At 38.7% G+C, this 14773-nt stretch overlaps 2 non-coding genes across 2 annotated transcripts; one reads left to right on the forward strand and one right to left on the reverse strand.

Moving 5' to 3' along the window:
• Positions 1 to 830: 830 nt before the first annotated feature.
• On the reverse strand, positions 831 to 937 carry LOC131238299 (small nucleolar RNA R71). The gene has a single exon (XR_009167703.1). It is a non-coding gene; the product is annotated as a small nucleolar RNA R71 (small nucleolar RNA).
• A 12822-nt stretch (positions 938 to 13759) lies between these two features.
• LOC131238156 (small nucleolar RNA R71) lies at positions 13760 to 13866 on the forward strand. Its single transcript, XR_009167566.1, has one exon. It is a non-coding gene; the product is annotated as a small nucleolar RNA R71 (small nucleolar RNA).
• Positions 13867 to 14773: the final 907 nt, after the last annotated feature.

Below are 14773 nucleotides of genomic sequence, written 5' to 3' on the forward strand. Positions count from 1 at the left end.
TTGTTGATTTATTTTGCTTTGTGGATTGAACCCTCATGGTCGGCTCTGCCACCTGGGTTGTTGATTTATTTTGCTTTGTAGACTGAACCCTCATGGTCGGCTCTGCCACCAGGGTTATTGATTTATTTTGCTTTGTGGACTGAACCCTCATGGTCGACTCTGCCACCTGGGTTGTTGATTTATTTTGCTTTTTATTTTAAGTATCATACTTGCTATTTGAATTAGTGGTATTTGTTGTATGGTGTGGATGGTTTATGTCCCGTTGGAGTAGGGATCAAAACAATCGACTTTCCTCTGAAGGGGGACTAGTTCCAGGACTTGATCATTCACTTAGAAGAGGCACTCAACATCACTTGGATTCCATGGCAGACCTAGTTGATAATCCAAATCCAAATCTACCAGATCTAACTATAAATCAAAATAATCCTCCTCTTGAGGATGAAAATGAAGTTCATAGGAATGTGTTAAACCAACCACGGACTTTACGTGAACATTTACACCCTGAGAGATCAACTTTACCATCTTACATAGTGTTCCCTGCTCACACAGAGAACATTGATTTTAAACCAGGTGTGATTCAATTAATTTCTAAATTTCATGGCTTAGATTCTGAAAGCCCCTACTTGCACCTCAAGGACTTTGAGGAAGTAATTGCAACGTTACAAGTAAACAATGACAATAGGGATGTACTTAAGCTTAAGTTATTCTCATTTTCTCTAAAGGATCGGGCCAAAGCATGGCTCAACTCTCTAAGACCTAATACCATCACTTCATGGCAAGCCTTAAGTAGAGAGTTTTTGAAAAAGTTCTTTCCCGAGCACAAAACAAATGCACTAAAATAAGAAATCATGTCATTCTCTCAAAAGGGGAATGAACTATTTTTTCAAGCTTGGGAGCGCTTTAAAGACATTCTAATTACTTGTCCACATCATGGTTATGAACCATGGCACGTGATTGATGCTTTCCGAAAGGGGCTCACCATGGATACCCGTCAGTTCATAGAGATGATGTGTGGTGGAACCTTTCTTGACAAAGATCATAATGAGGCTTGGGATTTTTTAGATATGTTAGCAGAAAATAAGCAGACATGGGATGTCTCTGCTAAATCAGACCAAACTAGACCCATTCCTAGAGAGAAAGCGGGAATGTATGTCCTAAGAGAGGAAGACGACCTTAATGCAAAATTCGCTGCATTGGCTAGAAAGGTCGAAGCTTTGGAAATTAGGAAGATTGATATGGTTAAAGCAAACACTTCCTTAGGTAATTTTTGTAGCATTTGTGGTGGTACAGACCATGACACAAAGGATTGTCCAATAATCTCAATTGTACAAAATATCACGCATGAGCATGATCAAGCAAATGCTATAAATAATTACCAAAGGTAAGTTATGCAACCATTGGGAAACACGTACAATCCAAATTGGCGTAACCATCCTAATCTTAGTTGGAGAAATGGACCACAAATTAATGTGCCCAATGCACCTCAAATGCCTCCACAAAATAACTTCTTTGGGGCACCTAACAATGCACCATATGTGCCCCCGCCAAAGCGATCATTTGTGGAGGATGCATTGACCACATTCATGAACTCTCAAGCTCAAATGAATCAGTCTCTAATCCAATCAAATCAGGAATTAAAGATAGCTGTGGCTAGGATTGAGACTCAACTAAATGCTAGGGAAAAAGGCACCCTTCCTTCTCAACCTGTGCCAAACCCTAGAAACATACATTTCATTGGAGACTCAAATCCAAGTAAACTACAACATGAACAAGCTAAGGCCATCATTACCTTGAGAAGTGGAAAAGATGTCGATAACAAGAAAATGCAACTGGTAGAAATGTCGGAGGATGAGCCATTGTCTCAAGAAAATGATGAACCGGCTATGGTTTAAGAGTCGCAACAGCAAAAGGATAAAGAAACTAAGTCATATGAGCCTCCAGTTCCGTTCCCATCTAGACTTCGGAATCCAACTGTCCCCATGAAATATCAAGAGGTGTTGGATGTGCTCCAAAAGGTTTCTGTCAATATTCCTCTGCTTGATGCCATTAGACAAATTCCATCATACGCTAAATATTTCAAGGACTTGTGCACTGTAAAGAGGAAATTAAATGTGCACAAAAAGGCCTTCCTTACTGAGAAAGTGAGTGATATCATTCAACAAAGGGTTGTACCCAAATACAAAGACCCGGGAAGTCCCACTATTCCTTGTATTATTGGGAATTTTCAAATTGAGCATGCTTTGCTAGATTTGGGTGCAAGTGTCAACTTAGTACCTTATTCGGTTTACAAACAAATGGGGTTAGGCGAGCTTAAACTAACCACGATTACACTCCAACTCGCTGACCGCTCTATTAAGGTACCAAGGAAAATTTTAGAGGACGTGCTAGTCCAAGTGGAGAAATTCTACTTCCCCGTGGATTTTATTGTACTAGACACTGAATCATGTGTAAATGCTAGCGCTCAAGTTCCCATCATTTTAGGCCGCCCATTCCTAGCAACTTCAAATGCAATCATAAATTACAGGAATGGAATGATGAAGTTGTCTTTTGGTAACATGACTCTAGAGCTAAATATTTTCAATCTATGTAAGCAGCCCATTGATAACAATGAGATCCATGAGTTGAATTTCATGGACTGCTTGATAGAAGAAGAGGAATTAGAACCTAGTCTGATTGAGGAATTGATTCAAGTCATTAGAGACTTGAAAAATTCTGATTTAGAAAAAGTGCTTGCCGAAATTTCTGATGATAATGAGAGCACTACCCCCCAGGACATTGGCATGTACCAATGGAGACCGCGCACTCAAATTCTATCTATCGAGGACTTACGACCTCTGCCATCACCAACCAATGATCCAATACTTGATTTAAAACCACTACCAAATGAGCTTAAGTATGTATATTTAGGTGAAAATAAAACTTATCCTGTAGTGATCTCTTCAATTTTAGAGAAGGATCAAGAGATTAAATTGTTGAAAGTTCTAAGGGACCACAAAGGAGCCTGGGCTGGACCATTTCTGACATCAAAGGTATAAGCCCTTCCATATGCACCCATCGGATCCACCTCGATGATGACGCCAAACCAATTAGACAACCTCAAAGGCGTCTCAATCCAAACATGATAGAAGTTATAAAAAATGAGGTGATTAAATTATTGGATGTGGAAATCATCTACCTAATATCCGATAGTGTTTGGGTGAGTCCAACTCAAGTAGTCCCAAAGAAATCTAGAATAACTATTGTGCAGAATTCTAATAATGAACTCATACCAACACGTGTCACCACTGGTTGGCGTGTTTGCATTGACTATAAAAAATTGAACCAAGTCACAAAGAATGACCATTTCCCTCTACCATTCATTGATCAAGTTTTAGAGAGGGTAGCAGGTCACTCCTTTTATAGTTTTTTGATGGATATTCTGGATATAACCAAATAGAGATAACCCTGGAAGACCAAGAGAAAACCACGTTCACTTGTCCATTTGGCACGTTTGCTTTCAAACAGATGCCATTTGGATTGTGTAACGCCCCAGCAACTTTCCAACGATGTATGTTAAGTATTTTTTCAAATATGGTTGGGAAGTTTCTTGAGGTTTTCATGGACGACTTCTCTGTATTTGGGAGTAGTTTTGAGAAATGCCTCAACAATTTATCTCTTGTCTTGTCTAGGTGTGAAGAGAAACACCTTATCTTAAATTAGGAGAAATGTCATTTCATGGTTCAAAAGGGAATTGTTTTGGGCCATGTTATCTCCAAAAATGGAATCGAGGTAGATCGCTTAAAACTCGACATTATAGCTAATCTATCTATCCCCCGAACTGTTAGAGATATTAGATCACTTATAGGGCATGCTGGTTTTTATAGAAGATTCATCAAGGACTTTAGTGCCATTAATAGACCCTTGACTAATCTTCTTCAAAAGGATGTTCCATTTAAGTTGACAAATGAGTGTGCAAGTACCTTTAATAAAATTAAATCATCCCTTACCACTGCACCTATCATGCGTCCACCAGATTAGACACTTCCTTTTGAACTAATGTGCGATGCAAGTGATTATGCCATAGGGGCTGTTTTGGGCCAAAGGAAAGATAAACGGCCCTACGTTATTCACTATGCGAGTAGAACTCTAAACTCGGCCCAAGTGAACTACTCAACAACTGAAAAAGAATTACTTACAGTAGTTTTTATTTTGGATAAGTTTATGTCCTACTTACTGGGATCCAAAGTAGTCATTTTCACGGACCAATCGGCTTTGAAATATTTGTTATCTAAGAAGGATGCAAAGCCAAGACTTTTGAGATGGATCCTCCTACTCCAAGAATTTGAATTAGAGATAAAAGATAAGAAATGAGTAGAAAACGTAGTGGCCGATCACCTTTCTAGATTGGTGTTAGATGATTCCACTGAGGAAATGCATATCCAGGACACTTTCCCTGATGAACAATTATTTACGATCTCCAAATTGCCTTGGTATGCGGATATAGTGAACTATCTTGTAACGGAAAAAATGCCATATCATTGGAAGTCACAAGATAGGAAGCGTTTTGAAACCGAGGTTATGAACTTCTTCTGAGATGACCCGTATTTATATAAATATGGGACTGATCAAATTTTTAGATGTTGTCCCAAAGGATGAAGTTCGAAGTGTTATTTCTTTTTGTCACATGGAAGCATGTGGTGGCCATTTTTCTGCTAAGAAAACCACCGTAAAAATCCTGTAGTGTGGTTTTTACTGGCCCACCATGTTTAAAGACACCCATGCTTTCTGTGTTGCTTGTGATAGATGTTAAAGGTTGGGAAGAGTGTCTTGGCGCAACATGATGCCTTTATCCCTAATTTTACCATTGGAGATTTTTGATTGTTGGGGTATTGATTTTATGGGTCCATTTCCATCTTCTTTTGGATTTCTTTATATATTGGTTGGTGTGGACTATATTTCAAAGTGGATTGAGGCAGTTCCAAGTAGGACCAATGACAACAAAGTGGTCATACGATTCCTCAAGGAAAATATTTTTGCTAGATTTGGAACTCCAAAGGCCATCATTAGTGATGGCGGGTCTCACTTTTGCAATAGAACATTTGAGGCTTTGATGAAGAAATATGGCATCAAGCATAAAGTGAGCACCCCATACCACCCACAAATGAGTGGGCAAACTGAGATTTCTAATCGGGAAATCAAACATATTTTAGAGAAAACTATAAGGCCAGATAGGAAGGATTGGTCCCTCAGACTATCCGATGCTTTATGGGCTTATAGGACTGCTTATAAGACTCCGATTGGAATGTCTCTATACAGATTGGTGTATGGGAAGGCTTGTCACTTGCCTGTGGAATTGAAACATTAAGCCTACTGGGCAATAAAGAAATTAAACTTTGATATGGATCAAGCAAGTGGACAAAGAAAATTAGAGTTAAATGAATTAGAGGAGTTGATGAGAGACTTGATGTTTTATTTAAACCAACCTGATTTAAATGATTTTAAACTCGCAAGTATACGAATCAGATGTAGATATGGTACGTATTACGGGATCATTCCCACGAGGACTGGTTGTCACAATTCAAAATTAAAGACTCTTCTTAACTAATCCAACAAATATTTGAGCTAGTAATTGAGTAAACTAAACAAAAATCAATGGAAAAATAACCGAGAATAATGATGAGAAAAATTCAATCAAGGAGAAGACTAGGACTTTCGATTCCACCTCTAATTATCATAAACCTTGTTCTACCTATTGATTCACCCTAATTCAGATTGATATCAAAATAAATAAAGCGCACTCTATGTCCTTGGTCGGGCACACAGAATGTATAATTCCTTAAAGCATATGGATCACATCTTTCCATCCATGGTCAGGCATGAAGAGATGTAGATTCCTGTTTCTTCCTCTATAGGAACCTGTTCATGGTCAGACACAAGCACCCAGAATAATATTCCAAACAACATCCATAACTAGACTTTGGTTGAGCTCTTAGAATGGAGAAGTACAAAACTTTCAATTAAGCACACTAGAGTAAGAAACAAATCAATTAAATCAAAATGAAATCAACACATAACAAGGGTTATTCAAATTAGCGGCTTCATCTCAGCCCTAGCTAAGAACTTAGAAACTCATAGATTCAACTGGAAAGAAGGAAAAACATACTTGATAAAAATACATCCCTTTCCAATCTCTCCCTTCTCTCTTTCTTCCCCGTCCTCTGCTTCCTTGAATCTCCCAGCCACTCTCTCCCTCTCTCTCCACGTCCAAAACTCTCTTATAGGTGCTGGAAGGGCGGTGGAAAGGCTAGAGTCGATGGAGAGGCTATCGCAGCAACAGCCACGTACTCCTTTTCACAGCCAAGTCCAGACGCAAAACAGCCCCTCTTTCCTCACTTGGTTTCCAAATAAATACCGTCCTTTAGGACTTTTTTGAGTTCTCTACATGATGGACGGATCAGATCTTCCATCTGATCAAATATGGTGGGCCACAACCGTTTAGAATTTCACTTTTCGCGGACGTGCGTAAGCCTTCGCACGTCCAGCGTTGCGATGCTCGGTGGGCCCCATATAAGCGTTTTCAGGAAAATCCACCCCGTCCATTTGATTCAGGATGAAATTTCGGTCAGGTATAGATAGTTTTGAACATCCATTGACATGGCCCAGAGGAGTAATCATGCTGAGATCTTTTTGAACGTCACAGGGCAGTCCGCTTGTAACCTCTATAGCGCACACGTGTGCACGTATGGGCACAAACTGTAAATATGGTTTTGTAGTTCTTGAATCCTTCTACACGATGAATGGTTTGGATTAAACGTACGTGCCATGGGTGGGGCCCACAGAGGTCCGTAAAAACAGACTTTCCGTCCGTTACACAGCGCTAGAAATGGCAACTGCTGACCCATGGCATGGACTTGGTTTGGAAGTCGGGTCAGTGCTGCTGACCGACTTGGTTCATTCGGTGCACGGGCAGTGCACATGTGCACTATGCACATGTCACACAAGGTAGGGTCCACTACAATGTTTCTTTCAAAATCTAATCCGACCATCTGTTTTGTCTCCTCATATAATGGGTTGAGACCAAATTTGATGCATATCCAGTGACCAGGTGGGCCCCACTTAAAGAATTAAAGGGCTGATTTGGCCGTTGGGCCACTTTCTGAGATATGAAATGGTTAAAATTTTATGTGTACGGTTTATTTATGTCCCCCATCCCATGTATGAAGTTTCGAGTCATCGGATGGTGGAAACCATGTGATCTTGCATTCTGGACCATTTTTGGGCCTTTTTAATGTAAACGGCTTGATTTCCTCAGATCCCTGGCATGTAAATTCTTCAGTCTTAGTTCTCTGGAGTGCGTCTCTTACTCTGGTGACTTCGGAGTGTCAAATCCATGCTTGTAGTACTCTTTTTCCATCAACGCTCCTGATTTCATCCTACAACAAAAATATAATTAAAATACTCCGTTAAGCATTATCATATACGTAAAATCAGGTAATGATTGGGGTCTGATATGTAATATTCGACCCTTATCACAACCCCCAACCAGCATTTTGCTAGTCCCGAGCAAAACATGCGAAAAATAATTTTAGAAATACACAACAATTTCTGTAAACCTGAGTGACTTGTGAACAAATCGTCGAAGCGTGAGAATTCTAAGATTCATGAATGGTGCACAGAATTTTTTTCTTTCTGGAATCAAGCTCACGATAAACTTCATAATCAATTTCAAAATATTAATCCATTAATTAGAATATTCTAAACATTAAGTTCCATGAGTGTATAGTGTAATCTCGGCTTATTATCATTAAGAGATCCAATTGTTAATTTCATGATATCATTACTAATTAACAACAGAATGCATGACAACTGAAACTAACACTTGCCTTATAGATTAACTTTTCATTCTATCAGCCTTTGATTTTTTCATGAATAGTAACGCCAAGGAAAGGAATCAAATCCTCACCTATAGGGAGCAAACCTATGGTAAAGATTATACACCTAACCCTTTTCTCATGTCAACCATGGGGAATCGAATCCTCATCTTTAGGGAGCAAACCTATGGTGAAGATTATATGACTTACGCTTTCTCTCAATTCTTAGTTATAGACCGAAGCTAAAAATTTTAGGCTGGTTCCTTTCATGCTTAGTGATTACCAAGTTAATCATTCAATGTTGAAACGGAACCTTAATGTGCAACCGAGATGTGATATGTGAGATCATGACTCAATCAATGTTTAAAAGTTCTAATCATGGGTTAACAATTCAATCTTAACTGTGAAATCTAACAGATGGCTGAATCCAAGAGTTATAAATTACCAACATTCTGTACCTTGCAATGTTAAAATCACACTTATCCTTCAAAATCACTTCAAATGCACAAGAAATTCCAGAAAAATTTAAAAATTTTCACAATTTGTGCTCAAGACCAAGAAAATACTGATGAGGTAACCTAATCTCCCACCCCCAACCTAAAATTTACATTGTCCTTAATGTAAAAAAAATAAACATGCAATGCTCATGAGACAACAAAAGTAAAAGAGGAGTAATGGACAAATAGTACCTGTATGAAAGAATCTAGAGGCTTTCCAAAAAAAAATATCCATGTAAGAGCGAGTCAGCATAAGAGAGAAATCAACAAAAGCAAAATGATAAAAATGCAAAAAGAAAATCCTACCTATACCACTTTCGCAGGTGCTCTCGATTGCATTTAGCGTATGCAACAAGCCTTTAAACCCCTAGGTTACCCCTAGTGGACGAGTTGTAGTCATGTGAGGGTTTGCAGCAATGCTACCCACAAACATTGAACTCATGAATGAGAAAAGTGAAATGGAATGAAAAACTGGGTTGCCTCCCAGGAGTGCTAAGTTTAACGTCTTCAGCCAGACAAGAATGGACCATGAATTAATCAATCTTGATAACCTAGGTCCGCCAAATAAATTTCCTCAACATCTTTGTTCACCAAATCATCTAAATATGGTTTTAGCCGTTGACCATTTGCTTTGAAGATATTCCCGTCTGTTAGATTTTGAATCTCAACTGCTCCATGAGGAAATACTTTTACTACTCGATACGGACCATACCATTGCGAACGTAGTTTTCCAGGAAAGAGGCGTAGCCTGGAATTGTACAATAATACTTTCTGGTTCGGTTCAAATGTCTTACGAAGAATTGATTTGTCATGGAAGATTTTTGTCTACTCTTTATAAATTTTTGCATTCTCATATGCCTCATTTCGAATTTCCTCTAACTCATTGAGTTGAAGTTTACGGTGTGATCCAACCTTGCTTAAATCAAAATTAAAAGTTTTGATGGCCTAATAAGCATGATGTTCTAATTCCACAGGTATGTGACAGGCTTTCCCAAAGACAAGCTGTACGGAGACATTCCAATCGGGGTTTTGAAAGTCGTTCGATATGCCCAAAGAGCATCATTCAAACGTTACGACCAATCCTTATGATCGGGGCAAACCGTTTTCTCTAAAATTTGTTTAATCTCCCGATTTGACACCTCAACTTGACCACTTGTTTGTGGATGATATGGCGTTGCAACTTTATGAGTGATGGAATATTTCTTCATTAAAGATTCAAACGGTTTATTGCAAAAATGAGTACCCCCATCACTTATAATTACTCGAGGAGTGCCAAAACGAGAAAAGATATTCTCTTTTAAAAAATGGACCACAACTTTGTGATCATTCGTTTACATGGCACTGCTTCAATCCATTTAGAGACATAGTCGACGGCCACAAGGATATACACATAACCGAATGACGGGGGAAATGGGCTCATGAAGTCAATACCCCAAACATCAAAGATTTCAACAATGAGAATATTGGTAAGTGGCATCATGTTCTTGTGGGAAATATTACCCGTACGTTGGCATTTATCACATGTTGAGCAAAAGGCATGGGTGTCTCGAAACAGTGTAGGCCAATAAAATCCACTTTGTAAGACTTTCGCAGCTATTTTCTTTGAACCAAAATGACCACCACATGCATGATCATGACAAAAGGAGATTACACTATGAAACTCACTCTCAGGCACACATCTCCTAATAATCTGATCAGGACAAATTTTAAATAAGTATGGGTCATCTCAAAAGAAATGTTTAACTCAGCAAGAAATTTGGATTTATCTTGTTTAGTCTAATGAGAAGGAAGTTGACCTGTAACAAGATAGTTTACAATATCCGCATACCAAGGTAATTGAGAAATAGTTAGAAGTTGTTCATCAAGGAAAGACTCGTTCATTGGCAAATGGTCCATTGTGGACTCCAAGACAAGTCTAGACAAATGGTCGGCTACTACATTTTCGGAACCCTTTTTATCCCGAATTTCAATATCGAATTCTTATAGCAAGAGAATCCACCGAATCAATCGAGGTTTAGCGTCTTTTTTAGAAAGAAGATATTTCAATGTTGCATGATCTGAGAACACTATAACCTTTAACCCTATGAGATATGACCTGAATTTGTCTAGAGCAAATACGACTGCCAACAATTCTTTTTCAGTGGTAGAGTAGTTGAGTTATGCATCATTTAGAGTCCTACTAGCATAATAAATGACATGAGGCATTTTGTTCAATCTTTGTCCTAGGACGGCTCCAACGCATAATCTGAATCATCACACATAAGCTCAAAAGGTAAACTCCAATCAGGTGGTTGAATGATTGGAGCAGAAGTCAGTAAATGCTTCAACTTATCAAAAGCTTGCCGACACTCATCACTAAGGACAAAAGCAACATCTTTAGCTAGTAAATTGCATAAGGGTCGAGAAATTTTGCTAAAATCCTTAATGAATCTCCTGTAGAATCCTGCATGCCCTAAGAATGATCTAATCTCCTTAACCGTTCTAGGTGGAGGAAGACTAGAAATTAAATCAATCTTGGCTTTATCAACTTCAATGCCTTTACTTAAAATAACATGCCCGAGTACGATCCCTTTTTGAACCATAAAATGACACTTTTCCCAATTCAATACCAGGTTCATTTTTTCACATCTTTCCAAGACAAGAGATAGATGGTATAAACATTCATCAAATGAAGAGCCAAAAATTGAAAAATCATCCATGAAAATCTCAAGAAAACGCTCAACCTTGTCTGAAAAAATACTCATCATGCATCATTGGAAGGTCGCAGGCGCATTACACAATCCAAATGGCATACGCCGATAGGCATATGTACCAAAAGGACATGTAAATGTGGTTTTCTCTTGATCCTCGGAAGCAATGGGAATCTGATTATACCCGGAATATCCATCCAGGAAACAATAATAGTTGTGCCCTGCCAATCTCTCAAGCATCTGGTCTATGAAAGGAAGAGGAAAGTGATCCTTCCTTGTGACTAGGTTCAGTTTACGGTAATCAATACAAACTCGCCAACCCGTAGTCATGCAAGTTGGCACTAACTCATTATTCTCATTCCTTTTCACCGTAATCCCAGACTTTTTGAGAACAACTTGAACTGGGCTGACCCATGTGCTATCCGAAATGGGGTAAATGATACCAACATCTAGCAATTTTAGCGCCTCAGCCTGAACGACCTTTTTTATGTTAGGGTTAAGCTTCCTTTGCATTTCTCGCGATGTTTTTGCATTTTCTTTAAGATGAATACGATGCATACACACTGTGGGGCTTATTCCCTTTATGTCCGCTATTGTCCACCCAATAGCTGCCTAATGTTCGCGAAGAGCATTAAGCAACTTACCCTCCTGTTCTTTATCAAGGTTAGCAACTATGATGACAGGCAGTGTTTCAGAAGGTCCTAAAAATGCATACTTGAGAGTTTCAGGTAATTGTTTAAGGTCGACTTCAGGTGGTTTCTCAGTAGATGGGACCAGTTTAGACTCAGAAGGTGGAAGAGGTTCCACTCTAGCTTTCCATTTTGTTGTATTCATTTCTGGATTAGAGTCAAGCAATGCATTGACTTCTTAGATGGAACTTTCTATGTCAAAATCTATGCCAAAATGTGTTAAACAAGTCTCAAGAGCGTCATCGGAAGATTCAAGAAAAGAGTCATGCACTAGACTCTCAATCATGTTCACTTCAAATATATCATCCGAGTCTGACATTTGTTGTCCAGCATTGAAAACATTGAGTTTAATCTTCATGTTACCAAAAGATAGCTTCATAACTCCATTCCTACAATTTATGATAGCATTGGATGTGGCCAAGAATGGACGTCCTAAAATAACCAGGATTTGACTTGTAGGATTTTAGACAGGCTGAGTATCTAGAATAATGAAATCCACTGGAAAATAAAACTTATCAACCTAGATTAGCACATCTTCAATAATACCACGGGGCACCTTGATAGATCTATCAGCTAGTTGTAATGTTATTTTAGTTGGTTTCAGCTCACCAAGTCCTAGCTGCTCATAGACCGAATATGGTAACAAATTAACACTGGCCCCTAAATCAAGCAACGCTTTCTGAACCTTATGCTTTCCTATGACACAAGAAATGGTAGGAGCTCCTGGATCCCTAAATTTAGGAGGGGTGTTGTGTTGAATCATGGAGCTGAGTTGCTCCGCAAGGAAGACCTTCTTATGAACATTCATCTTATGCTTTTGAGTGCATAAATCTTTAAGAAACTTAGCGTAAGCAGGAACTTGCTTGATAGCATCAAGCAACGGAATGTTGATTTGCACTTGCTTAAACATGTCCAATATCTCATTAAAGTTGTTTCCTTTCTTAACCGGTGCCAGACGTTGAGGAAAAGGTGCTTTAGGCACACAAGATCGCACATGAGTGGTTTCTGGAAAGTCAAAGTGCTTTTGGGCTTTCGATGCATTAGTATGTCTCTCCGCTTCATTTTGATCTTCTGATTTGGAATTTGATTCTTCCCTAAGCATCTCTACTTTGTTCTCGATCTGTTTACCGGACCTAAGGGTAATGATTGATTTGGCTTGCTCATGATATTGTCCTTGGTTTGAATTAGAGCCAATCTCATACTGTCCTTTTGGATTTACCACAGGTTGACTAGGAAACTTGCCCTTCTCTCTCTCACTCAATGTGGCAGCAAGTTGATCCAACTGTACTTCCAGCTTGGCAATGGATTGTGCATTTGCATGTAAACTCTGCTGGTTAGCTAGTAAAGTATGTTGGCTGTCTTTTTGAAATTGAAGTGAACTCTGCATAAAAAGATTGAGTGTATCCTCAAGAGATGGTTTCCTAGATTGTGGAGGAACTTGTTGATACTGTGAGAACTGCTGAGGTTGTTGACTGCCAACTTGGGAGTAAGGTTGCATAGGAGGATTTCCAGATGGTCCTCCTTGTTGTGGTCCTTTTGCCCAAGAGAAATTTGGATGTCTAGCCCACCCTGGGTTGTAGGTGTTTGAGTAAGGATCATTCTCAGTTCTCCTAAAGGTGTTCATAGCGTTCACTTGTTCAGAGAGAAATTCTGAAAATGCTGAACTAGATGGACAAAACTGCGTTGGATGGGCGAGACTAGAACATATGGCACATGACTCGACCTGAGTTGTTTATGGAGGTTCATTGTTTAATATTAAAGCATCCACCTTCTTTATCAGGCTATCAATTTTTGCATAAAGATCTGGCGTGACTCCTACCTCATATATACCCCCTTTCCTCAGTGGTTGAAGGCTTCTTTCACCTTTATTTGAATAGTCCCATTGCTGGGAGTTTTCACACAAGGTTTCAAAGAAATTCTAAGCTTCGACATCACTTTTGGTCATGAATGACCCTCCACTGGTGGCGTCAACCATGCAACGGTTCTGGGGTGTCAGACCGTCATAGAAGTATTGAACCTATTGCCACTTTTCAAAACCATGGTGTGGACATTTAAGAAGTAAATTCTTCCATCTTTCCCAACATTCATGAAAGTGCTCACCCTCTTTTTGTATGAAATTCGTAATTTCTCTACGGAGAGCATTAGTTTTGTGAACCGGGAAGAACTTGTTTAAGAACTTCTTAGACAATTGGTCCCATGTAGTGATAGACCCAACTCCTAGAGAATTCAACCATGCTTTTGCCTTATCCTTCAAAGAAAAAGGAAAAAGGAGCAAACGGATCGAATCGTCTGAAAAGTTTTAGAACTTAAAGGTGGAGCAAATGTCTAAGAATTCTTTCACATGATGATATGGATCCTCCTTATCTGAACCATAAAAGGAGGGCAACAATTGTATGACCCCAGGTTTAAGTTCAAAGTATGCTATCGTGGTGGCAGGCAACACTATACATGAAGGCGCATTGAATTGGACAGGAGCTGCATAATCTCTAAGAGCTTTAGTTCCATTCTCTTCCGCCATTTCAAATAGGATGTTTCTAAATCTTCTACGAAAGGTTCTTTCTATTTCAGGATCGAAAGGTGCTAGTTCTATGTTCAGAGATCTACGTCCTAGCATAAACTATGTTACCAATATAAGAAAGAAAACTAAACTAAGATGCAACCTAAGATGAATAAAATTAAAAATAAAAGTTATGAATTCCTAAAAATAAGAGAAAGCTATGTAAACGAGAATTGGAAGGAAGAACCCGGAAAAGGCGATGATGAATGTCTGAAGATTTGAGAGCTCCTCCTTTTGAAGACAATCTTATTTAGCAGCTTCCTTCCTCAATTCCTGTAGACATAACAAAAATAAATTGAATTTCCTAAAATAATGCTAGAAGAATCCTAAGCAACGTTTAATTTCTAAAAAAGAAAGTTTCCAATCATAAAAATAAAAAGCTAAGTTAGTTTCTAAAAAAGGAAAAAATTTCTAAAAATAGAAAATAGAAAGTTACTTGAAAGAAGAATCAAAATCTAGAATTAGAAAATAGGAAATTAGCCTAGAAATA

The sequence above is a fragment of the Magnolia sinica genome, chromosome 2 (genome assembly GCF_029962835.1).
Source record: "Magnolia sinica isolate HGM2019 chromosome 2, MsV1, whole genome shotgun sequence".
Classification (NCBI taxonomy): Eukaryota; Viridiplantae; Streptophyta; class Magnoliopsida; order Magnoliales; family Magnoliaceae; genus Magnolia; species Magnolia sinica.